Source organism: Schistocerca cancellata, chromosome 3, assembly GCF_023864275.1.
Source record: "Schistocerca cancellata isolate TAMUIC-IGC-003103 chromosome 3, iqSchCanc2.1, whole genome shotgun sequence".
In the NCBI taxonomy this organism is placed as follows: domain Eukaryota; kingdom Metazoa; phylum Arthropoda; class Insecta; order Orthoptera; family Acrididae; genus Schistocerca; species Schistocerca cancellata.
The window spans coordinates 651,300,662-651,327,503 of NC_064628.1; the positions used below are offsets into that span (position 1 = coordinate 651,300,662).

A 26,842-nucleotide genomic window follows, 5' to 3' on the forward strand; every position below is an offset into this window, starting at 1 on the left:
CAGTGAGTTAGCGGATTATATTGAATTTGCGACAAAACAAGGAATTTGTTTTTGCCTGACTTGTAAAACTTTTTTCGTTCTCTTGATATCATGTTAAATATAGCGTCTTTTGCCAGAACACAGCTTGGTTTACACAGTTACACCTCACTAACATGCTAATACAGTTGCAATTGCGACAGAATACTTAAACCATCTGCTATTAAACAAACAAACAGGTCAATACTTATGAAAAGCTCATGTTAGGTTAAAAATAAACATGTAATTCCTTCACTTATGTTGCTACAGATCCACAGTAATTCTTGTTTCACCAGTTATTGATGGCCATTAAAATACTTATATTATTTCACTGAAAAAATTTGTAGTTACGTGCGTATCACAGTAGATAAGGTTTTGCTTATTAACTATATGGAAAAATACTGTGGCGTTTTTTAGAAACCTCCTGTCCCACAGTGACAGAATTATTGTAAAGGTTGCTCGAAGGAGTAACATCAATTTAGCAGTTTGCAAATTATGCAATTCAGGATATTATAACAGTTGTGACATTGAAGCAAACCACATTGAAAGTGAACAATTTGTGCATAAATACCGTGCTGTAGAGCAGTACATCGAAGTTTCTGTAATTCTTATTAACAGATTAACTTACTGTAGCCCATCCCCCGAATTTTTCAGTCATTTGGATTGTATTAGGGTGATGAGTAGGCTGGCAGGTATCCTTGTTTGGAAACAGTAATCGATCAGACTCACGTAATTCTCGCTATAAAATATGGTGTACAGCTGGAAAATGATGGGATAAAGTATGTCAGGGGGTGCTGGCTCTTACCTGAAAAACAGTTAATGAGAGAACAACGAAAGTGTCTGACCATTCATGTCTGAACACTATGCTGCCGACCCCGCCTGTTTTTTCCATGAAACATATGCAAAACACAAAACAAATTGAATAATCATAGGGAAACAAGGTGGTGGCTTGAATTATTAATGATGGATTCGACAATATATATAGATATAAATAACTTGTATGCATCAAACATTTAAGGATTACACAACTTACATCTACTTGGCTTAACAAGAGACAAGTTCACAAGATGATGACAAAAGACTACAACGCCTTCCTCTTTTCGAGTGGCTTCACATTCCACAACTATACAGTTTCTCGAAGTATCAGCGTATATTCTTTGAATTTTTGGTGAATGTTGTTATTCACTAGATACCTTCATTTTCTTATAAATGAAATTATTATCTCTTATTACACATTATCCCACCATAAATTAAATGAAGAGAAACTATACGAAAAATAAATAATAGGAAATGTTTCATTGCTACCCATGAATGCTTGGAGTTATCATGTTAATCACTACAAGCATTCAGCTGCAGAAAGGGGAAGTTATTTTTCAACAGAACATATTGAGTTTAGTTTTTAGCAAATAGTCACACAGTGTAAGATAAAAGATAAAAATAATATTTGATAAGCATTTAGGTGATAAGTAAGTTAGCGGTAGTAAAATTAATCTTACTTCAGAGCACTTGGTGAGAACTTAACAATTAGTATGGTATTCATGGTTTGTTTACAATATTAAACCATCTCCCTTCCCATTTAGGCACAATTCAATGGAAAAAAGAACCATGGAGAAAAAACTACATGAGCGAGGGGCGTTACCATGTATTATGTGCAGCTGTAGCATTGACTACTAACAACGAGTTGACCTATCTTCACCACACTCAATCATGGCATAGTATTGGATTTCACGCTTTGTGCCTTCCTGAACTTTTTGCATCGTGGATGGTAACTCAGAAACAGGCTTTCAGCTTTTAATACTGGACTAAGCGAATTAAAGTGATGTAACGGTCAGTATGAATACACCCTAATGTGATGGTGCAGTGACATGACTACCAGGCGCTGTATTCATATGGGGTTCCCAAAAGCAGTTTTCATAACTTGATTTTCCAATGCTACTTCTTGTTAGTCATGTAAACACTCCAAAATCGATTCTGGAAATCCAGTTGTAGGTGCTGGTTTTCCACTTCTGCTATCGATTTTGGTTCCCATGTAAATGCACAACTGCATTTGAAACACACTTGAGTTATCAACTTATGTCTTTGGCTAATATGGACTGAGCCACTTTTCGTATAGTGAAGAAGAAGAAATATTAGTTAGACCATGAACCTGTCTACCTCTAAGGTTTAACTAAAGAGTAATATCGATAGTGTTAACTAAATCACAAACTGAAGCAGCTGTCTTCCAGATGCCCTTTTTGACTAGGCTTGTGTAAATCTTTTTCAGGTGTAAGTATGTGAACATAATAGAGAACAGCAGGTCCAGAAATTCGGTTTTCGTCTACCAGAAGATTCCTCACATGTAAACGTCGTGGATGTGAATTGGCCAAATGTTTCATGTAGCTAGGATAAATGTAAATAATTTCAGCTTTGTGAGTTAATTTCAGTCACAGACCATCTTTAAAACAATTGATACAGAAATAAAAATTTTAAGGCCAGTTCATACTGGCCATCACATCACGTCATGTCACACAACAACAAATCGTTCCATGTTGTTGTGGTCTTCAGTCCTGAGACTGGTTTGATGCAACTCTCCATGCTACTCTATCCTGTGCAAGCTTCTTCGTCTCCCAGTACCTACTGCAGCCTACATCCTTCTGAATCTGCTTACTGTATTCATCTCTTGGTCTCCCTCTACGATTTTTACCCTCCATGCTGCCCTCCAGTACTAAATTGGTGATCCCTTGATGCCTCACAACATGTCCTACTAACCGATCCCTTCTTCTAGTCAAGTTGTACCACAAACTCCTCTTCTCCCCAATTCTGTTCAATACCTCCTCATTAGTTATGTGATCTACCCATCTAATCTTCAGCATTCTTCTGTAGCACCACATTTCGAAAGTTTCTATTCTCTTCTTTTCCAAACATTTCACTTCCATACATGGCTACACTCCATACAAATACTTTCGGAAACGACTTCCTAACACTTAAATCAATACTCGATGTTAACAAATTTCTCTTCTTCAGAAACGCTTTCCTTGCCATTGCCAGTCTACATTTTATATCCTCTCTACTTCGACCATCATCAGTTATTTTGCTCCCCAAATAGCAAAACTTCTTTACTACGTTAAGTGTCTCATTTCCTAATCTAATTCCCTCAGCATCACCCGACTTAATTCGACTACATTCCATTATCCTTGTTTTGCTTTTGTTGATGATCATCATATATCCTCCTTTCAAGACACTGTCCATTCCGTTCAACTGCTCTTCCAAGTCCTTTGCTGTTTCTGACAGAATTGCAATATCATTGGCGAACCTCAAAGTTTTTATTTATTCTCCATGGATTTTAATACCTACTCCGAACTTTCCTTTGTTTCCTTTACTGCTTGCTCAATATACAGATTTAATAGCATTGGGGAGAGGCTACAACCCTGTCTCACTCCCTTCCCAACCGCTGCTTCCCTTTCATGTCCCTCGACTCTTGTAACTGCCCTCTGGTTTCTGTACAAATTGTAAACAGCTTTTCGCTCCCTGTATTTTACCCCTGCCAACTTCAGAACTTGAAAGAGAGTATTCCACTCAACATTGTCAAAAGCTTTCTCTAAGTCTACAAATGCTAGAAATGTAGGTTTGCCTTTCCTTAATGTAGCTTCAGATAAGTCATAGGGTCAGTATCACCTCACGTGTTCCAATATTTCTACGGAATCCAAACTGACCTTCCCCAAGGTCGGCTTTTACCAGTTTTTGCATTTGTCTGTAAAGAATTCGCATTAGTATTTTGCAGCTGTGACTTATTAAACTGATTGTTCGGTAATTTTCACATCTGTCAACACTCGCTTTCTTTGGGATTTGAATTATTATATTCTTCTTGAAGTCTGAGGGAATTTCGCCTGTTTCATACATCTTGCTCACAGATGGTAGAGTTTTGACAGGGCAGGCTCTCCCAAGGCTGTCAGTAGTTCTAATGGAATGTTTTCTACCCCCAGGGCCTTGTTTCGACTTAGGTCTTTCAGTGCTCTGTAAAACTCTTCACGCAGTATCATACCTCCCATTTCATCTTCATCTACATCCTCTTCCATTTCCATAATATTGTCCTCAAGAACATTTCCCTTGTATATACCCTCTATATATTCCTTCCACTTTTCTGATTTCCCTTCTTTGCTTAGTACTGGGTTTCCATCTGAGCTCTTGATATTCATGCAAGTGGTTCTCTTTTCTCCAAAGGTCTCTTTAATTTTCCTGTATGCAGTATCTATCTTACCCCTCATGAGATAAGCCTCTACATCCTTACATTTATCCTCTAGCCATCCCTGCTTAGCCGTTTTGCACTTCCTGTCGATCTCGTTTTTGAGACGTTTGTATTCCTTTTTGCCTGCTTCACTTACTGCATTTTTGTATTTTCTCCTTTCATCAATTAAATTCAGTATCTCTTCTGTTACCCAAGGATTTCTACTGGCCCTCGTCTTTTTACCTACTTGATCCTCTGCTGCCTTCACTATTTCATTCCTCAAAGCTAGCCATTCTTCTTTTACTGTATTTCTTTCCCCCATTCCTGTCAATTGTTCCCTTATGCTCTCCCTGACACTCTGTACAACCTCTGGTTCTTTCAGTTTATCTGGGTCCCATCTCCTTAAATTCTCGTTCCATAATGCATTTCAAATGGCAGCATCTACACTTCCCATCACATCATTTTATGTCACATCACATCACAGCATCAACAAGGTTTCTCAGAAACAAAGTTTAGGTAGCTGGTGTCATCACCCATTGCTGATCATATGACCTAAAAACTTACTTCTCCCAATACCTATTACACAGCTATATATTCAACTCTCCATACCATGTATCACTGTGGTTTTCATGACTGATATCAGATATTATTCTAAGTCTTTGTTATTCATTATTTTATTTGTTGTATATTATTTCGTTATTTTTTGCCTAAAATCTATAATCCTATTCCAAGTGTTTGCTATTCATTCTTTTTATTTGTTGTATATTGTTTTGTTTCGTTATTTTTTCGCTAAAATTTATAATTTTATAATGAATGACAGAAGATTAACTGAAGAAGTGAGGCAGTGGTCTGAATTGTACAACACAAGTGTACTAAATTACTTGCCCTTTACTACATTTATGAAGCGAATTTTTCTAAATACTGATACGATACTTAATATTTTACAATTAAATGGATTGCAATATGGCTGCAACTTGAAGTGAAAAAAGTACTGTGGGTAGAATCAGATTGATAAGTGAGTGGAATTTTTCAGTTTGCTGTAAGGAATTTTTAATGTTTGATAAAGATATTGACTGAAGCTTTTAGACACTGCAATAGTGGCAAAATGTTTTCTTCTGACCTATACAAAGGTGTTATTACCTGGATCAGTTGAAAGAACCAGAGATTGTAGATATTTTCACAGGGAATATTAGGCAATGGTTGACTAGAACAGGGGAAAGTCATACAGTAGAAAGAGAATGGGTTGTTTTAATAGATGAAATAGTGAAGGCAGAAAAGGGTCAAATAGGTAAAACGAGAAGGCCTAGTAGAAATCCTTGGATAACAGAAGAGATATTGAATTTAATTTATGAAAGGAGAGAATTTAAAGATGCAGAAAATGAAGCAGGGGAAAGGGAATACAGATGTTTAAAAATGAAATTCACAGGAAGTGGAAAATCGCTAAGCAAGAATGGCAAGAGCACAAATGTAAGGATTTAGAAGCATATTTCAATAGGGGAAAGATAGATACCACCTACAGGAAACTTAATTAGGCCTTTGGGGGAAAGAGAAACAGCTGTATGAATATCAAGAGCTTGGATGGAAAACCAATCCTAAGCAAAGAAGGGAAAACAGAAAGTTGGAAAGAGTGTATAGAGGGTCTATACAAGGGAGATGAACTTGAGGCAATACTATAGAAAGGTAAGTGGACACAGATGAAGATGAGATGGGAGATATGATACTGCAAGAAACATCTGACACAGCTAGAGCTAAGTCGAAACAGGTCTCAGGGGTAAACAATATTCTGTTAGAACTACTCATATACTTGGGAGAGCCAGCTGTGAAAAGCTCTTCCATTTGGTGTGCAAGATGTATGAGACAGGCGATATACCCTCAGACTTCAAGAAGAATGCAGTAATTCCAATTCCAAAGTTGCTGACAGGTCTGAGAATTACCGAACTCTCAATTTAATAAGTCATGTTTGCAAAATACTAACACGTATTCTTCACAGAAGAATGAAAAAAAACTGGTGGAAGTTGATCTCCGAAAAGATCAGTTTGGATTCCAGGGAAAAGTAGGAACACAGAAGGCAATTCTGACGCTATGACTTATCCTAGAAGATAAAGAAAAGCAAACCTACGTTTGTAGCATTTGTAAACTTAGAGAAACTTCTGATGATGTAGAATGGAATACTCTCTTTGAAATTCTGAATGTATCAGGGGTATAACACAAGGAGTGAAAGGCTATTTGCAACATATACAGAACCCAGACAGCAGTTGTAATCGTTGAGGGGCATGAGAGTGAATCACTGGTTGCGAAGGGTTGTAGCCTCTCCCTGATGTTATTCACTCTGTACATCCAACCACCGATAAAGGAAACTAAAGAAAAATTTGATGTAGGAATTAAAGTACAGGGCGAAGTAAACTTTGAGCTTACCAATGACGCTGTAATTCTATCAGAGACAGCAAAGGACTTCGAAGAGCAGTTGAACACAATGGACAGCGTCTTGAAAGGTAGATATGAGATGAACATCAACAAAAACAAAACGAGAATAATGGATGTAATCTAATTCAGTCAGGTGATGCTAAGAGAAGTAGATTAGGAAATGAGACTCTTAAAGTAATAGATGAGTTTTGCTATTTGGGCAGCAAAAAACTGAGGACGATATAAAATATAGACTGCAAATGGCAAAAACAGAATTTCTGAAGAAGAGAAATTTGTTAACATAAAATATAAGTTTAAGTTTTAGAACATCTTTTCTGAAGGTATTTGTCTGGAGTGTAGGCATGTATGGAAGTGAAACATAACCAATAAACAGTTTATACAGAAAGAGAACAGAAGCTTTTGAAATGTTGTGCTACAGAAGAATGCTAAAGATAAGCTGGATCAATCATGTAACTAATGAGGAGGTACTGAATAAATTTGGGGAGACAGGAAATTTATGGCACAACTTGACCAAAAGAAGGATCAGTTGATAGGACATATTCTGAGACAACAAGGGATCACAAGTTTAGTGCTGGATGGAAGTATGGTATGTAAAAATCATAGGGAGAGACCAAGAGATGAATATATGAAGCAGATTCAGAAGGATGTAGGTTGCAGTAGGTATTGGGAGATGAAAAGGCTTGCATAGGATAGAGTTGCATGGAGAGCTGCATCAAACCAGTCTTTGGACTGGGGACAACAGCAACAATGACAAGTAATGTATTCAAGTTGTCTGTTTAGAAATGTGTTTGTGGCAAGCTTATTCATTGTTAATTGGCTATCTGGGCTGCATGTGAATCAATTACACAAGCATCAGCAGTCAATGTTTACACGGTTTCACTAGCTAACACCAGTACAACTAAAGCACTCCAAGTGTTAAACGTAAAATAGAAGATGTAAAGAAAACTTATAAATCTTGGAGGGGAAGTTATTGATGGAGCTATGAATTTTGTACAAAAATTTGCACTGTAATGAAAACTAAACCTTAAATAAACCAATTTTTCATGGGCTGTAATACTGTGATCCTTATAGAAATTCTGGGTGCAATTACACATAACAAATGAAAAATGTTGTGCTTTGATTTTATACAATATTTATAAAATGCAGATTCCTCTTCCTTGAGCTCCTTGCTTAGTGTGTGAAATTCCCCTTTTATAGTACATACATTATTGAAACCCACATCTTTCTCCTCTAATATACAAACTATCCCTGCAGGCTGCAAAACTTTTTTGTCCTGTAAATGTCGTTTTCATACAAATGTGGACTCCAGCATCCACATATATATGCTATGTCGTTGTGTATGTGCGCTTCCCACATTAAAACAATTGACAATAGTCTTGCAAAGACTGCAATTCCTTTGAAAAAACAGTTGATGGCAACCATGCGAGTTGAGATCATGAGTTTTGTATTGACTTGACATGACAGTCAGTGTGAAGTTGCTTTCAAGGCCAAATCCCACTGGCCATCATGCCACCATCTTGTCAAGGTGTATTCAGACTGTCTGTCACATCATGGAACGTCAATTCAACCCAAACCACCTGATCTCTAATCCCTAGCTGTCCTCATCTGCTTTTTCGTGGGAATTCCGATCTTTGCAGGAGGATTTTCAATTGTTTCTACACTAAAAGTGCACAAACACAATGCTCTAGCTTGCATACATGGATGCTGGTGTCCACATTTGTATGAAAATGACATTTATTGGACTCATATGGTTTGCTGCTTGCAGGAGTAGCTTGTATATTAGAGAAGGAAGACAAATGTGCAAAACAACGCAGAAAAAGAGTGTGGGTCCGAAAAACGTCATTACACGGTACAGAAGGGGAGTTTCACATACTACACAAGGAGCTCAAGGAAGAGTAATCTGTATTTCATATTATATAAAGTTAAAGCATCTGTTTTTTCATTTGTTACATCAAACTGCACCAGGAATTGTTAAATGGAACACAGTGTTACGAGCTGCGATCATATCTCATGAAAAAATTGTTTGTATAAGGTTTAGTTGCTAGCCCAGTGCAAATTTTTGTGCAATAGTCATATCTACCTTAATACATTTCCCTTCAAAATTTATAGGTTTTGTCTTTACGTCTTGTATTTGGTTTTTAATACATCAAGTACCTTATTTGTACTGGGGTTAGATAGTGAAACTACATAAATATTGATCATTGATGTTGGCAAAACTCTCTCACACACAATCTAGAGAGCTGTTTACCAAAAAATAAGCCTACCACAAACACATACGTATATAAACAATTTCCAGTGTTTTATGTACCACAACAAATGCCTGTCAACATACAAATAAATTCCACCTACTGATAAAACTGATTTTACCCATACTTTTTTCAGTGCAAGTTGCAGCCATATTGCAATGCATTTCACTGCAAAATATTAAATAACATACTGGTGAGTATAAATGTAGTACAGGGCAACTAATTGAGTACACTGATGTCACACAATTCAAACTGCTGCCTCACTGCTTCAATTAACCTTTCATCATTTATAATAAATTTTTTACAAAAGAAGTAATGAAATGAAACAATTCATTATCAATAACGAACAAAAGCAAGTTATGTTAATCACAAAAACCACAAAAAAACCTAATATGGAGATGTGCGCATGGATGTGTCTCTGGAGGAAGTGAGCTTGGGGGGGTCACCTGATCAACAACAAACATATGATGTCAGCCATCAAAACGGTCTTCGGGGAGAGTTCTTGATTTTGTTTGTGCATGATGTTATGTGACAAGACAGGATGGCCAGTGTGTATGCCTCTATATGAAATGCATTGGAGAATGTTCTGTATGACATGACGTGAATTGCCCTTTGTTGGTAACATTGATCTTTTCTGAGAAAAATATCATGTTAAATGTGAAATGTCATGACTGATTTAATTTTTCTCATAATATTTCACTAGTGTTATTTCATATAATTCTTGGGGCATATACACCTCTTAAAACTACATGAATTAAGATTAATTCACTCTGGCTGTCACATCATATCACATCCTGTCACATCAAAACATTCTGCAATGCATTTCAAATGGCAGCATCCACAGCGGCCATCCTGATTGTCTTGATGGCTGACATGATCTGTCTGTTGTTGATCACATGACCCCCAAACTCATTTCCACCAGATACAAAGCTATGAAAGATCTCCATACTTCGTTTCTTTGTGGTTATTGTTGTTAATATCAACATTTTTTCTTTGTTATTTGCTACAAATTGTTTAACCTCATTATTTCTTTTGTTAAACATTATAATAAATGACAAAAGATTAATTGAAGTAGTGAGCCAGCAGTCTGAAGTATACTACACGAGTGTACTAAATTACTTGCCCTCTACTAGATTTATAAACCGGATTTTTATGTGTACTGGTACGATACTTAATATTTTACAATGAAATGATTTGCAATATGGCTGCAACTAGAAGTGAAAAATGTACTGTGGGTAAAATCAGTTTGATTAGTAGTTGGAATTTATTTGTATGTTGACCAATATTTGTAGTACTACATAAAAGAATGAACTGTAACATTCAAACACTGGAAATTGTTTATATATATATATATATATATATATATATATATATATATATATATATATATATATATATATATACGTGTTTGTGGCAGGCATATTTATTGGTGAAAAGATCTCTAGATTGTGTGTGAGAGAGTTTTGCCAACATCAATGATCAATATTTAAGTGGTTTCACTAGCTAACCCCAGTCCAAATAAGGCACTTGAAGTATTAAAAATACAGGACATAAAGGAAACTTATAAATCACACTCACCCTGTTTACATGGTGCTCCCAAACCTGGATTTCGTAAATTAATTTCCCAATATCACTTCTGGGTGGTCATGTAAACATTTCAAACTCTATTCTGGAACTCCGCTTCTAGCTGACGATTTTCTAATACGTAAACGGTTTTGAAACATGCTTGGGCTACGAAGTTATATCTTGTTTTCAGAATATTCGGTTAATATGGACTTATTGTGAAGTGAAGGAGAAGCAGAAATATTAGAATGACCATGAAGCTGTCTTCCTGTAATATTTAAGTGAAGGGAAATAACGATTGTGTTGACTGAATTAGAAACCGGATCACGAGTCTTCCACACGCCATATTTAACTGGGCTAGCAAATCCGCTTCAAACCTTAACATGTAAACTTGACAGCGAAAAGCCGTTTCCACAATTCGATTTGTAGTGACTGTAACCCTTTTAGCAATTTCTGGTGCAGTTTGATGCAACAAATGCAAAATCTGTTTCCTTAAGTTCCTAAAATATAAACTGCAAATTCCTCGCGCTCCTTGTATAGTGTGTGTAATTGTACTTCTGTACCACTTAATGACATTTTTCGGTCCCACACACTTTTTTGTGTTGTTTTGCACTTCTGTCTTACTTCTCTAATATGCGATATATCCATGCAAGCAGCAAATCAATAAATATAAGTTTCGTACAAATGTGGACTCCAGCATCCACTTATAGAAGCTATTACATTGTATGTGTGCAATTCGCACTTAAAAACAGTTGAAAATTAGCTTACGAAAATCGCAATTCCCGCGGAAAGGAAGTTGAGGACAGCTGAGGGAATTGAAATCACGTGAGTTGAATTGACTTCACGTGCTAGTGTGAATACACCTAGGTGACGGCGTTGAGATGTGACGGTCATTGTGTAATATTCGTTACACTCTGGGACTTTCCTTTCGAAGTGTTAACAACTGTGATGCTATATCTCATAAAAACATTTCGTGAAATAAGTACACCAGGAATGATAAATTATTGTACATAGTAAAAGAAGCATGATTCTATTTAACGCAAAATGAATTGCTTTGCTTGGTACGATTGCTGCCAGCAATATCGATATCAACTCGTCAGCTGACAAGTTTGTCAGTCTGGAGAAGTGGAGAAACTTTGAGACTATAACTCATTGCAGATTCGCCGAATTGTTTGTGTTTTGACATGCCTGCAATTGCATTTGCAATGGCATTAATGACGTTGTTAGAAGATTTGAAGATTGCATAATGGAACATTTTTATTAGTTTTCGGGAAGGGAACACAAAACGCCAACCGAAATGTTCTTACTACCTCATAATGAAGTTAACGCCACAACGGCTGTCTGCAGGTGCATTTCGAAGTTGGAAAGTGAAGAGAATATTGTGTTCAAGCGAGAATTACCTGGAGTAAATGTGGTGCTGATAAATGTAGTCTATCTGGCACCAGGAAGTAACCGTTATATGTGTGTCTTACGTTCGGTGTACAAGAACGTCATTGACGGCGAATCTAATAACAACAATGAAAGTAATAATAACGATTGTTGCGAAGCGGAAGAGAACAGGAATTGTTACGCCCTAAATAGATAGTAACATTATCAAGAGATTAACCGCGATGACTGGTTAGAACTGATCGAACAATGATTCTGCAGTAAAAGGTACAGTCTTCGTGCAACACACACACTAAAACTGTAATACTACTTTACTAACCAAAGCAGTTGTTATCTTTTGTAATACAGCCCTCCGTCTTGTCCCAGACAGTGTTCCGAGGATTGAACGAAGACAGCAGCAGTGAGAGAATGAACTACGACAGTCAAACAACAGAGGTGGTTTCATCTGAGGACATGGGACAAATGTACATGTGTCAGTCAAGGAAAGAAAGTGCCAGATAAAATGTTATTGGTTGATTCTCAGTTAATGTGGATTTCGTTAGTGTGTTTTTCATAGACTGATAGTAAGATTAGCTATATACAGTAGAAATGTATACAAAATGTAATTACTCAAACAAATGCCGTTTGTATGCTGTTAGGATATGCACGTAGTGATAGTTTACCTTGAAGTTTGTATGCAGTTGTGAACTCGTTTACCTTGAAGTTTGTATGCAGTTGTGAACTCGTGCCCATCCTCGAAATGAATCGTTTGGGAAATTTATTTAAAATGTGACTTCCAGTTGCACCACCCGTATGCTTACTTCCCGTGCCTTCTTGAAGTGTTGCTGTCAACTAATAGGAGGCAAGAATGCCTTGACCTTGATTTTTATTAATAGGTGTTCTTTGCTGAGGATGGCTTACGTTGGAGTCCCAGACCCTTCAGATAGTTGACAGGCAATAGAGCAATGTGTCTAAATTTGGCAACACTTTTATGATGCTCCTTTTACTGTACTGTAAATTATAATTCCACAGAGGCAGTTGCACAAAATATTTGATACAAATATCTTTAAAATTGTACCATACTTTTTACAGAGCAGTAACAGTTGTACTGTATTATCTTGAAGTGTTCATTGGAATTTTTTTATGATCTGAATGTAGAGGGCTGCCTATTCAGATAGTTAGGCAGGTATTTTAGAATTGTTATTCAGTTGGCTTTTTTCAAGTTTTTTTCCTCCTCCCTAATATCCAATCTTGCTTCCACCTCTCAAAATAGTGTCTGTGTGTGGAAGTTTTATTGAGGCTATGTATATGCTTTACAGACGCCATCTTTTAGCAACTGAAAAAGCAATATGTTTCTTATTGTATTGTATATTTACTTGTTCATTGAATCTTTTGTTTACCACTGATATGCTATGTGATGTTGGGCATATGAAGAATTAAATGCTTTTGTGACTGTAGAATCATATAATTAGTTACATGTAAAGAAATTAATAATCAAATATTTCTACATTGTCTTTCCAATTGGCTTAGGTGAAAGCATATGCTTGTAGGCTGCACAAACTCTGTATGATTCATATTGTTTGCTTGTACTATAATTAATTCCCATATATACCCACCTTTGTTATACATCTTAGTGGATTGCTGAGTAACTCGTCCTTATATTAATTAACTATATATGCATATTTCATAGCTCAGAAACTTTAAATATATTGATGACTTTGTTTACCAGTGTGTGTGTTTCTTTTTGACAGAAGCTATTTTCATTTGTGAAAGAGGATGGGATTTTGAGCTACATCTGCATTGACCTGTGCAGCAGTTACAAATAATTCATTATATGAAAGAGAGTGGTAGTTGTAGTTCATACAGAGTTTGGTTTGTGCAGTTTTTTTCTCTCATTTCTTGATCCTCCAATAAAAAAAGATCCTTGATGTGTCCAAGAGAATAACTTATGTACTTCACATAGGTGAAGTGTATAATTTTTCAGATACTACTTTTACCAGAAATGTTCCAGGTTTCTCATTAAGTAACATATTGCCAGTGAATGCTTACAGGCATTTCCATTGTACTTATTACATGATCTAGAGCACCTGTAATTTTACAGAACATTCTGAACAACTTTTCACCGTAAATTGTTCTTGTTTTGTAAACAAAGTTCATAGCCCTTTCTTCTCAGTGGAAAACAATTTTGGTCATTTGATGTTTCTAAAATGCCTTTGTTTTCTGTTCTTCAGATACTCTTCAGTTTTGTCGCCTAGTTACATTTTCATGAGAGGGTGTGAAGTTCTGGTTGTTTTTTTGTAAATTATGTATATGGTTTTCTGTCTGGTCTTCCAGTAGGAAATGAATTTTGCCTTTTCATTTTTTGTTACTTGCTATACACTGCACAGCAGTATTTCTTTTGTTACTGGTTAGTGCACTTTACAGTTGACAAAAGCCACTGGATTAGAATGTTTTCTTCATCCTCAGGGAGTATAACAAGAGGGCTAAAGTTAAGCAATTTGAAAATTTTGCTGCCTACCATGTAATACAATTCCACCTTTGACAGCCCAAGTCTGTGTCTGCCTTAGCTATTGGAATACCTTCCTGGGCAACTTCTGTGACTATTGTCATTTATTCAGACTTGTAATTTCTCTTTCCACCCATACCTGGAATGAGATGCTCCAGTTATTGACAACCAGTTGTTCCAGCGATTGGCATGAAAATCCACAGAAATAAAATTCCTAAATAGAAATTCATAATGTAATTCAATTTTGTCACTGATTTGTTTTGTACTTCATGTAGAATTGAGACCATGGTGCCAGTCATTAAAAGGTTTGTCAAAGACTGAAATACCCATCATTAAAATTAACAGCTTAGTTTGATCTTATTTTTAACATTTTGCTTAACATCCTACTTTATCATGGATCAGTCCGACATAATATTATTACTGAATTTAACTTGTGAGTATTACATGTAATGCATTAAAGAGTAGCTTTACCTCAACTTTTAGTCTTGTCGTCAGAACATCAACAATCACTTCACAATTCATTTTCACTCCATAAGATAAGCTACAATATTATCATACAGTAAGAGATAAAAGTTCCATTGCCCTTACCAAAGAGAGTAGACTTTGCTTTTCTTATTATCTAACAAAATTGAGAGACCATAAGTGTTAGACTGGAGCAGTGTTCAAGAGTGGAACTTATGCTTTATTGATGTTTGTATTAATGTCTGTATTACATTATCTGTTTTAGAAAACTAATACAAATGTTTTATTTCATTTATACTGCATGAAGTTCATTTTACAAAATTTGAAGTATTTTCAACTATATTTCATCTGATCAGTACCTGATTAGTATTGCAACAATAGTTATTCCAGGTAGTGTCATCCACAAACAAGGTGGCCACTAATGTAGACCTTTGTGATGCACCATATTTAATGAGTGGTACATATATTTGTTCGTTATTGTCATGAAGTTGCACAGTTGCCAATTACTTCCGTCCACTACAGTATAATCTGAGCCACCATTTATGACTAGTGCAGTAATGGTTTTAGAATTATGACACCAGAAGTTCAGGCATCTTAAGACAGATACCACTTACATCTCCAGAATTTAAAAACTGTATTTTCTATAAATCGGTTCTTCTTAAAATAATGTACACAGGATAAGAGAGCCTGTTGAAATCTCAGTGGAATTTCTTTATTGTATTCTGTAATTTGTAAGTGTCCAAGCAGTTTGGAAACAGATATATATATAATTTATTTCTTATTTTTCCCATTTCATTTATTGTTGTTTGAGCTTCACATGTAAGAAACTAAACCAGCATACAAAAGGACTCTCACTATTTTGAAACAGTGTCAGACCAGTAACGTCCACATGCCCCTTTCCTAGCATTCAGTTTTTCCTTTTTAAATATGTTTCTGAAGATGGTGCTATCTTTCCACTGGAATGTGGGCAGCATCTTTCAGTACCTCACATTTTTCTGTGAAGGTTCCTTCTTCATAGACGTAGCTGCTGCTTCTTCTTCTTCTTTTTTATATATAGAGCTGGTTATGTGAGAAGGGTTTAATGAAGCCTTCAATGCTGTTTTGCCAGCTCAAACCAAACTGTCAACTTTGAATCTAACATAAACGTCTGGCTACACTGCAGATCAGTACACCACCACAACTAAGATTTCTTAATTCATATTTCTTGGCTTCACCAATTTGCAACCAAACTCCCACAGGAACCTACATTCCTGTACATAATGCAGATGCAAAACAATATTAAATAATGTCAGCATACCGATGAGTCTTTGCATGCGCACACATCACCACATGCAACACTGCTTTTTTGGGTGAGCCTGTATGTGCCTGTTCCTTTTCTGGCCATCAGTAATCTTCAGTTCTCAATGATGAATGTCTGGCATGTACAAGTTATTGTTTTCTTGTCCCTATTTTCTGTTGCGCATGTGAATGGCAAGAGGATTTCATCCATATCTTTACATGCACTGCCACTGGTGCTTTGGTTTTTGTTTCACATTATCACTGTGTTGCAGCTATTACATACCTATTTAAGAAAACTGTATTTCTTCCCGTTGTAACTGTGTGTTGCATATGTTGGCAGCCTTTTGTATTTGCTCCAGTGGCTGTCACAAATTACCTCCTCCTTTGTTCCATAATATTGTTACTTATTATTTGTGTTAGTGACATTTATGTTGAGAATAGAGAATATCAATGTTCCATCTGAATTTTTTGCCTTTTGGACAGTTATTTTTGCTGAATATTTGGTTACTAGCAAATAAATTATTTGTATTACTTGTATTTATAAAATACTTGTTTGTGTATTACTTTGTTAATAGAAAGGTTATTCTTTACCTGGTACACTGTCGGTTCTCAATCTAGTTCTACAAACTTTTCAGCTTCTTCAGTCAGTTATTGTATACTTACAGCTTGTATAAGAAGGAAGAATGGCATGCATACACAACTTTAATTTCAGTTCACAAATATTGTAAGAATACTTTATGTATTCAGAACTGTCGTGCCCACATTAATGGCACATAACATCATCATACATACAATATACGTGTCCAAAGTGATTTCATAACTGAGTAGCACAGCACAAGTGAATTGCTTTGTTGTGCCCACTGAACAGAACACACATTTGCGTACTACTAATGTTACCAACTGCACCCAGATCCTGACTGCCATTTGTATCTGTGTATGGTCATGTAAAATGAGATTCCTGCCATTAAGTCAGACATCTCTGATTACTCTATAGTTAATTTTTCATAGCTAAACTTAATTTTGTGTTGACCTCAATGAATATATCAGCCTGAATAGTAAGTTATTCTGTATTTATAAAAAAAAAAAAAAAAAAAAAAAAAAAAAAAAAAAAACACTTACTGTTAGTAGTATATCATAAGACTGTTTCTTTTGTCTCTCTAGTACTAGAGTTTTAATGTGTAAATTGTTTCTAAGTTTCATAGAAGGTTGTATTTTCTTAATAAATTTTTGAAAACTACTTATTTTTATTCACTTTCATGTATTGTATTGTATGAGAGTGGTCAAACAGTGATTTGAAGTGATGCAAGGCACTTAACTTTTCTCCAAAGTAATAACTGAAATGATGAAATTCCTGTCATATCTGAACAAAACACACTGCAAATTCCTGTGATATCTGAACAAATCACACTGCAACATCAAGTTCACCATTCACTTGGAACAAAATGTTGGCAAAGAAGAATCAAGGTTATATTCAGGGGAGTTATGTTTACAGGAAGAAAATATGGAAATATAGCTTTGTGTTATAAGTTGCAATTGGTTCATTTTAGCACAGTATTATGATCACCACCATGGTGCACACAATTTAAGTGATCTGCAGTAGCATAAGCCTGTGGAAAACTTCCAATAGTGACTTCTCACAAATTCAGTAATGCTCTTGGCTGAGAGTGGTACAGGTAGCAGATGAAACGGACAGTGAGCACCAGGACTCTGTCTTAACCACATCCAGCCGATAATCACTTTTGATGGAAATGGGGTGTGGAGGTAGTGTATGGGTACCTATAGTAGGATTGGCAAAAGAAGCTCCCCGACAGTTGTAGTGGGCTTCATAAATCAACTGAGATCTCGCCTACATGTATTATGGCATGAACTTGTAATGCACCACATATTGTCCATATTTTCATATGTAGAGTTGAATCTGAGTAAGTGAACAATAGCTAAGATCCCTCATGTTCACCCCCATAAAATACCTGGGGGACCAACTGATCTTCCTCCTCTATAAGTGAAGTGAAATTCATTTCTTTACTTGCCAATACCACCACCCTTTGCTCAGGGTATCGTACACATTTTTAAATATTATCACAAGATCATTTTGTGCGGCAAAAAATTCTCTAGAAGAGTGTGGTTGGTGTAATCAACATTACCGTGAAGAGTTGTGTAGAAAAAGGCTCTCAAATAGGCATAAGTGGGAAGAAAATTGTGTGGTAGTTGGCTGTAGCAGCAAGGTATGGTCCACACTTGTTTCTCATTAAGCAAGCATGTCAGTGACCATATTTGAAGACTTTGTAGGGGTTGTCAAAAACATAATTGTTTTCGGAGAAGATTGTGTTGACACATCCAATGGCGTAAATGCCAGTAATAATGAGGATGGTCAGGAAAAATGAGTGCTTTGATGAGGAAAAAGTGCTCTTTCCACAGAAGCTTTGAATGTTGTAGGGCTACTCCACAGGCCCTTTTTCTTTAATTTTTGAGAGGTAAAGATGTGATCTTGAAAATGGTAAGCAAAATACTGAACACACATATGAAGGAAGCTGATACTTTACCTTAACTAAGTTATCACTGTCATATTAACTATTTAGAAGTAATTATTGCACGTTATAATTCATTATAGAATGCAAATACATAGTCCTTGCCCAGTTTCGCTTCTTGTTAAACTTGCTGAGTTGAGGGTCTTATCTGCTAGGCCTGGAGTTTCCCCTTTGTCTATTGGAGAAACCACTTCTAAACAGCTATAAGGAAGAAACAAATACTGTTTCACTGAACTTCACTTACACGGACATCTAAGAAAGAACACAAAACAAAAAAACTTGTTTTAGAAACTAACTAATATTGATAGTGATCATATCTCTGGTTCTCTTAGCAGCAGCATTTTGAAGTCTGTTTGGAGAATAAGAAAGTTTGTACATTATTGAAAGAACATTATTTACTTATTTCACAATACTTATCAGTCTGGAGCATTACATGATCTCACAGTGTTGTTGCTGCTGCTGCTTATGCTGCTTTCAGTCTGAAGACTGGTAGGATGCAGTTCTCTACACTGCGCTATCCTGTGCAAGCCTCTTTATCTCCGAATAATTACTGAAAGCCACATCCTTTTGAACCTGCTTACTGGTTTCATCTCTTGGTCTCCTCCTACAATTTTCACCCCCACACTTCCCTCCAGTACTAAATTGGTGATCCATTGATGTTTCAGAATGTGTCCCATCAACTGATTCCTTCATTAAGTCAGAAAGCAGAACTGTTACTTTTATCAGTATACTCCATGAGCGCACCGATTAGTGAACATACCTACAATGTTTCAGCATTTTGCGATGTTCACAGCCCGCACTGCAGCACACGAAACACCGTCAGCACAGTTTTTTATTTCAGTCACCGCATAATCATTAAGACATTTAATATACTCTGGCAGTTTCTTTGATACATGTGTAACCATATATGGGTGATAGGAGATGAGGTACTGATGGAAGTAAAGCTATGAGGTCAGTTAGTGAGTGATGCTTGGTTAGCTCAGTCAATTAGAGCACTTGCCCGCTAAAGACACAGGTCTCGAGTTTGAGTGTTGGTGCAGCACACAGTTTTAATCTGCCAGGAAATTTCATATCAGATTACTCTCTATGCTAATTTAAGCCCGTAAAGCATTTGTATAAGTGCTTTTTGGTCCTTGTATTATATTTGTGCTTTGCACAGACATCTTTTACTTAGGAAAGGGTGACACTGGTAACAGCAAATGACATTAATGAAAATATGAATTGTGAAACACTTGTCAAAATATTAAGTTTGCAGGAGAAGACTCTCAAGGATGTGTTCTAAAACTAAAACCTGATCTGAAGTGTATTTTGGAGTTCTTCCAGTGTAATGAGTATTTGAGGCTTGCAGATAGATGATAACGTCCTGTTTTGATATTTCGGTTGACAACTACATCCTGTTCGAGTGGTATCTGAAGTAAGTGATCATTCGACACAAAAATTAGTGTTAGATGATAACGTCCTGTTTTGATATTTCGGTTGACAACTACATCCTGTTCGAGTGGTATCTGAAGTAAGTGATCATTCGACACAAAAATTAGTCTATTTTGCCTATTTTCATTCGCTTATGTCGTATGGTAATATATTTTGGGACAATTCTTTCCATTCTAAAAGGATATTTTTGGCAATAAGTGGTGTAAGTTTACAAATCTCTTGTCAACCCCTGTTCAATGTCAGATTATTCCCAAGAATACGCAGCTTTCACTTAGTTATTACACGGCAGAAATCAAACCTGTATTTGGATCGGATTTCCTTAACTCTTGTCCAGAAAGGTATGCAGTATACTGCTGCATTAATTTGCAATAAGCTACTACAAGAATTCAAAAATCTTAGCAGTAATCTATGTGCTTTCAAATCGAAACTGAAGAATTTCCTCATGGGTTCCTCCTTTCGAGGAATTCTGTGAAAAATTAAGCTGATTCTTTGTTGTATTGTTGAAATCTGATAAATTTTGGGTATACGATAAATCACACAAATATAAGGACTGTCAATTCGACTAAATACCTAGGAATTGCAATTACGAGCAACTTAAATTGGAAAGACCACATAGATAATATTGTGAGGAAGGCAAAACAAAGACTGCTCTTTGTTGGCAGGACACTTAGAAGGTGCGACAAACCCACTAAAGAGACAGCCTACATTACACTTGTCTGTCCTCTGCTGGAATATTGCTGTGCGGCATGGGATCCTTACCAGGTAGGATTGACAGAGGACATCGAAAAAGCGCAAAGAAGGGCAGCTTGTTTCGTGTTATCGCGCAATAGGGGTGAGAGTGTATGGAACTTGACATGTAAATAAATAAATAAACTAGGCAGTCATCCTCTTCTGAATTTTATGACAGGAGGTACTAGTGCAAGGCCCTGCATTTATACAAAATGTTGGCACATGTACGTAGGTCTTAGCAGCATGACTGCCCTATATGAAATTGTCTTCCACCTTGGTCCACACAGATTCATTTGTACCACTGTTTTTGACCGCACATCTTCTGCTGTTGGCAGTCAATAAAATTGTCAACAAATGTGGCATTATACATATGATTCTGTCTTTGTGAACAAATCAATGAAATGATAGGTTCATACATCTTATTCAGATGAATGTTACTATTCCAGTTACCAACAGCTTTTGTCAAACATGTTTTCATAGATTCTTTAATAATCAATTCCCAAAAGGAGTTCACCTTAACCAAGGATTACATGCCAGAATATACAATGGAATGTTCCATTCGGGTACAGTGCTCAGTTATGGGTGAGTTGCAAAAAGGGATTGTGGCAATTACATTACATGCCCACTTTCATATAATTCTCCCCTTCCCCATACTGACTTCTCTGAATTAGATGGGAATTGTACTTGCATCACATCCTTCACTCCAACAATCCTCATGGCCTTAATCTACACTACCCTGTCCTACACCTACAATTGTGCCTGTTCCCATGTTTCACATTTCCCTCTCTCTGTTCCACTGTCATATTCTTTTTTGTTGATAGGCAAAATGCTGATATTTGAAATTTCATTCAGTGTCAGACAGGAAGTTCGCTGTGACAACTGCCACTAAGAACACGAGACATCGTTTGCTGTTTTGTTGAGACAGTAATATTTTTGTACCTATGACATTTTTATTGGGTAGAGTGAGAATCTCTGTATTCTCACAGTACATGTGAATTAGGTATTCTCCAGCCTTAAGGTTCATCTACATCTGCACATACATCATACTCTGCAAGCCACTTAATGGTGTGCGGCAGAGGATACTTTTGGTGCCACTGTCTGATCCTTCCGACCCTGTTCCACTTGCAAATAGTGTGTGGGAAGAATTATTGTCGGTAACTCTCTGTATTGGCTCTAATTTTCTCCTTGTGGTCAATACGCACAGTATTTCAGCCTTCTCTCTGTTATCTTTGATTTCAGTGCCAGTGTGGTCGCTGAGAGAATGAATAAATGATTTTGACCCACTTACTGATTTTACATACAATCAAAATCTCAGGGTTTTTACTCAGGTTGGTTGACAACGTCTTACTTTCAAAATCATTGAACAGTTCTCTCATTGCTCTCCTTACACTCATTTTCACTTCGTTCAGCTTTTGTTTGTCAGCTAGGCTTTTACTTGTCTTGAATCTGAGATGAAGTGCTCTTTGTTTACATAGCGCTTTTCTAACACGGCTATTGAACTATGATGGATCTTTCCCATCCCTTAAAACCTTATTGGAACATACTTGTCTAGGGAATATTGAATGATGCCTTTTAATTTCTTCCATTTGTTCTCCCCATCTTGGTCCTCATTACCAAATATTTGATGCTGACTGCTGAGATATTCTGAAATTTGTATCCTGTCACTCTTGCTGAGCAAATATATCTTCCTACCTTTCTTAACATTCCTTGTAGGACCCACCATCACAGATGCTGTTACAGCCTTATGATCACTGATACCTTCCTCTACATTGACTGATTCAGTACGTTCAGGTCTGTTTGTTGCCAGGAGGTCTCGGACGTCGCCCTCATGAGTTGGTTCCCTATCTGCTCAAGATAATTTTTGGACAAGACATCCAGAACAATGCCACACAAATCGCTTTCTCTGGCACCAGTTTTGATGGCATAACACTCCCAATCTATACTTGCCAAGTTAAAGTCACCACCTATTACAGTACCATGATCAGGAAAATTACTAATGGTCTTCTGCAAGTTCTGTCTGAAGAGCTCTACAACTACAGATCCTGACCCAGGTGGTCTATAAAAGCATCTGATCACTATTTTTGAACATTCTTTAATACTCAATTTCACCCAGATTAATTCACATTCGGAACCCATGATAACCTCTCTAGATTTTATTGAATTTTTTACTGCAATTACGGGCTGCCACCATTGGCGAATAACCTATCCTTACAATAAACATTCCAATCTGAACTTAGGATTTCGTTGTCATTGACGTCTGGTTTCAACCATCTTTCTGTTCCCAATACTATCTGTGTATTATAACTTTCAGTAAGCGATACTAATTCTGGGACCTTTCCTTGGGTGCTCCTGCAGGTTGGTTTGGGAACCATTGTGTTTTGTCAGGATTGTGTCCTTTCCTTCACCTATATTTAGAAAGCTCTCCCAGTTATGACAGTGGTATAATGTAAAAGATATAACTTAATGTGTGTTTGTTCGTTTTGTGTTCCTTGGATCATTCACGTGAGTCAGCATTTCCTGTCCACCATCTTAAATATTTAAAAAGCAGAAAATCTTCTACAGAAAAGAAGGAGATGTCAAAGAGAAACCTTTTCAGTTTGCTTTCAAGATTAATTTTGCTGGCTGCCAGAAACTGTATCATTGGTTAGACAACCAAAAATTTTGTTGGCTGCATTGTGCACCTCTTTTGTGCTAAAGACAACCTTAATTCTGAGTAATTAATGTCATTTTTTCTTCTGCCATTGTAATTATGTAAATCATTCCATTTGAATTGCAGTGGATTACATACAACAAACTTCGTGAGGAATAAATAATCTTTAAAGCAGTAGTCAAAATCCCTAACTCCTTAAGCAGATGTCCACATGATGAGAAATGAAAATATGCAAAATATGTCGACTTGGTGATTTGTTTCTTCCCAAGATACGCAGTGGTTCAAAGTGCAAATATTGCTCAACTAAGTAGTTTTAGAAAAGTGCAAATATGGCTGAACTAAGTAGTTTTAGGAGTTCAAAAATGTGTGTGTCTGTGTGTACACTCTTTTCTTCAGTTTAAATTCTTGTCAGTATAGACACCTAAAATTTTTGAGCTTTCCAGCTTAGTTATTATTTCCTCACCATGTGTTAACTCTTATAATTGTGTACTACCTGTAAATGTACAGAACTTTTTTAAATTAAGAGTGAGACCATGTACAGAAAACCGGTCAATAATAGTTTTAAGGATTCTGTTTCCTGTTTCTTTTCTTGCTTTGTGTATGTTTGAATTGATTAGAATACTAGTAGCATCCGCAAAGAGAACTAATTCTGCTTTCTTTATATATGTACAAAGAAAGTAATTGGTGACTCAAGACGATATACTAAACAGCATTACATCAGATATATGTCATTTGCAGACTTATAATTGAATGTATCATTGCAGAAAGGTACCTCAGTCACTTGAAGCAAATTTTGAGGCACAACAAAAAATTGTCCAGCTCAATAACTGAGGAATATACAGTCACAGAAAAAATAGTAGTTAATTTTCTGGTTAAATGAAATAGATGTTGTATAAGTAAGTGCTCCATAATTAAATAAGTGAAAGGTTATGTATGGTTGGCTGTACCATCAGTGCCATAAAACCACAAGTTTATCTAGGTGAACATTCTGATTCACATGGCAAATGGCTTAGATAATCAGAAAAAACAACACACAGTATTTTGTTATTTAATGCTTGTAAAATTTGTTCCAGGAACATAAGATGGCATTCTCGGTTGAGCAACAATTCTGAAATTCTAACTTTAATTTACTGAGGAATTTTTTGCGACCTTTCTAAGGCATTCGATTGCGTGAACCATGTGATTTTTCTGAGAAAGGCAGAATTTTATGGCTTAACTGGAGAAGCAGGGATGTGGCTTGCCTCCTATTTAAAGGACCGGAAACAGAAAGTCATGGTAAATGACATTAATGGGGAACCAGTGTCCTCTTCTTGGGGCACAATAAACTGTGGAGTCCCACAGGGCTCTATTCTGGGTCCTCTACTTTTCCTTATTTTCATAAATGACCTTCCAAAGTGTACAAGGGCTAAGTTAAGATTTACTTTGTTTGCCAATGACACGATGATTCTGGTACACAATTGAACAAATACTAGTCTTGAGATCACTGTAAATGCAATTTTTTCGGGAGACCTTTAACTGGTTTACCTCTAATGGATTATCACTAAATTCTGAAAAAACTCAATTGATTCAATTCCATACAAGCCAAAATATCGAAGGTGAGATTAATGTTAAATACAATGATGGGAATTTAGCAAGAGTGGAGTCAACAAAGTTCCTGGGTCTACTTGTTAATAGCAACTAAACTGGTCCTTACAGATATAAAAAACTGAGCTCAGCAATTTACGCTTTTCATGTGATTGTTTCCTTCAGTGACTTAAATACTTTGAAAGTTGCCTATTTTGGTTATTTTCCTCTAATGACCTATGGAATTATATTCTGGGGAAACCAGCCAAAGGCAAACAAAATCTTCATACCCCAGAAAAGAGTCATTAGGATTCTGTGTGGTGTCAATTACAGACATTCATGCAGGAAACTCTTCCAAGTGCTGAGAATACTCGCAACAATATCTCAGTACATTTTCTCTCTCATGTGTTTCTTGTGTAAAAAACATTCCCTTTTTTAAATGAGCAGCATGTATCATAACTATGACACTAGGGTAAAAAAATGATCTACATCCTGAACAAAAGAATCTAAGTATGGTACAAAAAGGAGTGTACTACTCTTGCATAAAAATATTTAATGCTCTCCCTCAGGCAATAAAAATGTCAGTTACTGATCCACCTACTTTTAAAGATCAACTTAAACAATATCTTCTAAGTAAAACCATTTACTCACTGGACGAATTTATATATGAGAATATGTGAATTAATTTTGATCTATTGTAAGTCTGTTCAATGTAATTTGTAACTTTTTACAAAAAACAATTCTTGTAAACATTTTTTTCTATGTAATATATTATTCATTATACAACCTATTATTATAAACAAATGTCTCAAATCTGTATAAATGACATGCTCTACACCCAAGTGATTTATTGCTAATGGGTCTACAGAACACGAATGAAATAAATAAATAGAATGGAATACTTTAACGTCTGTGGAAAAATGCCTTGAGTTAGTGATTAATTACGTATTTCAGAAGAGACAGCACTTTTTAATGTGAGAACAAGTCTTTAGCATTCAGTTGGAAACACCATCATATCCAGATGAGCTTCTACTTTTAAGTAAATATATAATTTTCGAATGAGAGGTGGGAAAGATATCCATATGATTGAATTTTATATGAGTCTCTTTTTCAACATGCTGCTTTGATTTTTCTGTTGAACTTTTGCCCCTACAGTTTCTACTGCATTTAAGAAATGATTATCAAATGTACCTGCTCTTTGCGACCAATCATTTATAGCCCTTCCATTTAAATGAATAATGATGTTATCCTTTTGTCCTGTTTCTTTGCACTGCATTCATTATAGACAAGACTGTTCTCAGAATTACTTATTTCTGAAATAATGTGCATGTTGTTTGATTTTTTATAACTTTTCTTAGTAATTATGAGTAGTTTTTGTTGTGTGCAGTTACTGCAAGATCTCTGGTTGCTCTTGCCAACAGAGAATATTTCTCTTCTTCCTTCATAAGATACTTAAATTGCACTAGTGATACATAATGTTTGACATAACTGTTTAATGTCCTTTCTTATAAGTGTGCAAAAAGCTGTTTGCAAATAATGATAACACTTTATCATGGAATAGTTTTAAATTCTATTTTAGCATTTGGTTCTTTATAAATTTTATCCCAGGTCATCTCTTATAAACTATTCTTTAAAACATTTGTCCTGGAATCAGTAAGTATTCTGATTTCCACTGAGGAATATCTACAGGATGGTCCATTGATTGTGACCGGGCCAAATATCTCATGAAATAAGCATCAAATGAGAAAACCACAAAGAACAAAACTCGTCTAGCTTGAAGGGGGACACCAGATGGCGCTATGGTTGGCCCACAAAATGGTGCTGCCATAGGTCAAACGGATATCAACTCCGTTTTTTTAAATAGGAACCCCCATTTTTTTT

The 26,842-nt window shown here is 36.2% G+C and overlaps 1 protein-coding gene and 1 long non-coding RNA gene across 2 annotated transcripts in view; one reads left to right on the forward strand and one right to left on the reverse strand.

Annotated features, from left to right (window-relative positions):
* The window catches only part of LOC126175608 (uncharacterized), a 331,979-nt gene that overhangs the window by 233,558 nt on the left and 71,579 nt on the right, over positions 1–26,842 (forward strand). The gene's annotated exons all lie outside the window — the stretch shown is intronic.
* Positions 12,400–12,668, reverse strand: LOC126175609 (uncharacterized). The gene is made up of 2 exons (XR_007535596.1): positions 12,535–12,668; positions 12,400–12,500 (listed from the first exon to the last, which is right to left on the reverse strand). It is a non-coding gene; the product is annotated as an uncharacterized LOC126175609 (long non-coding RNA).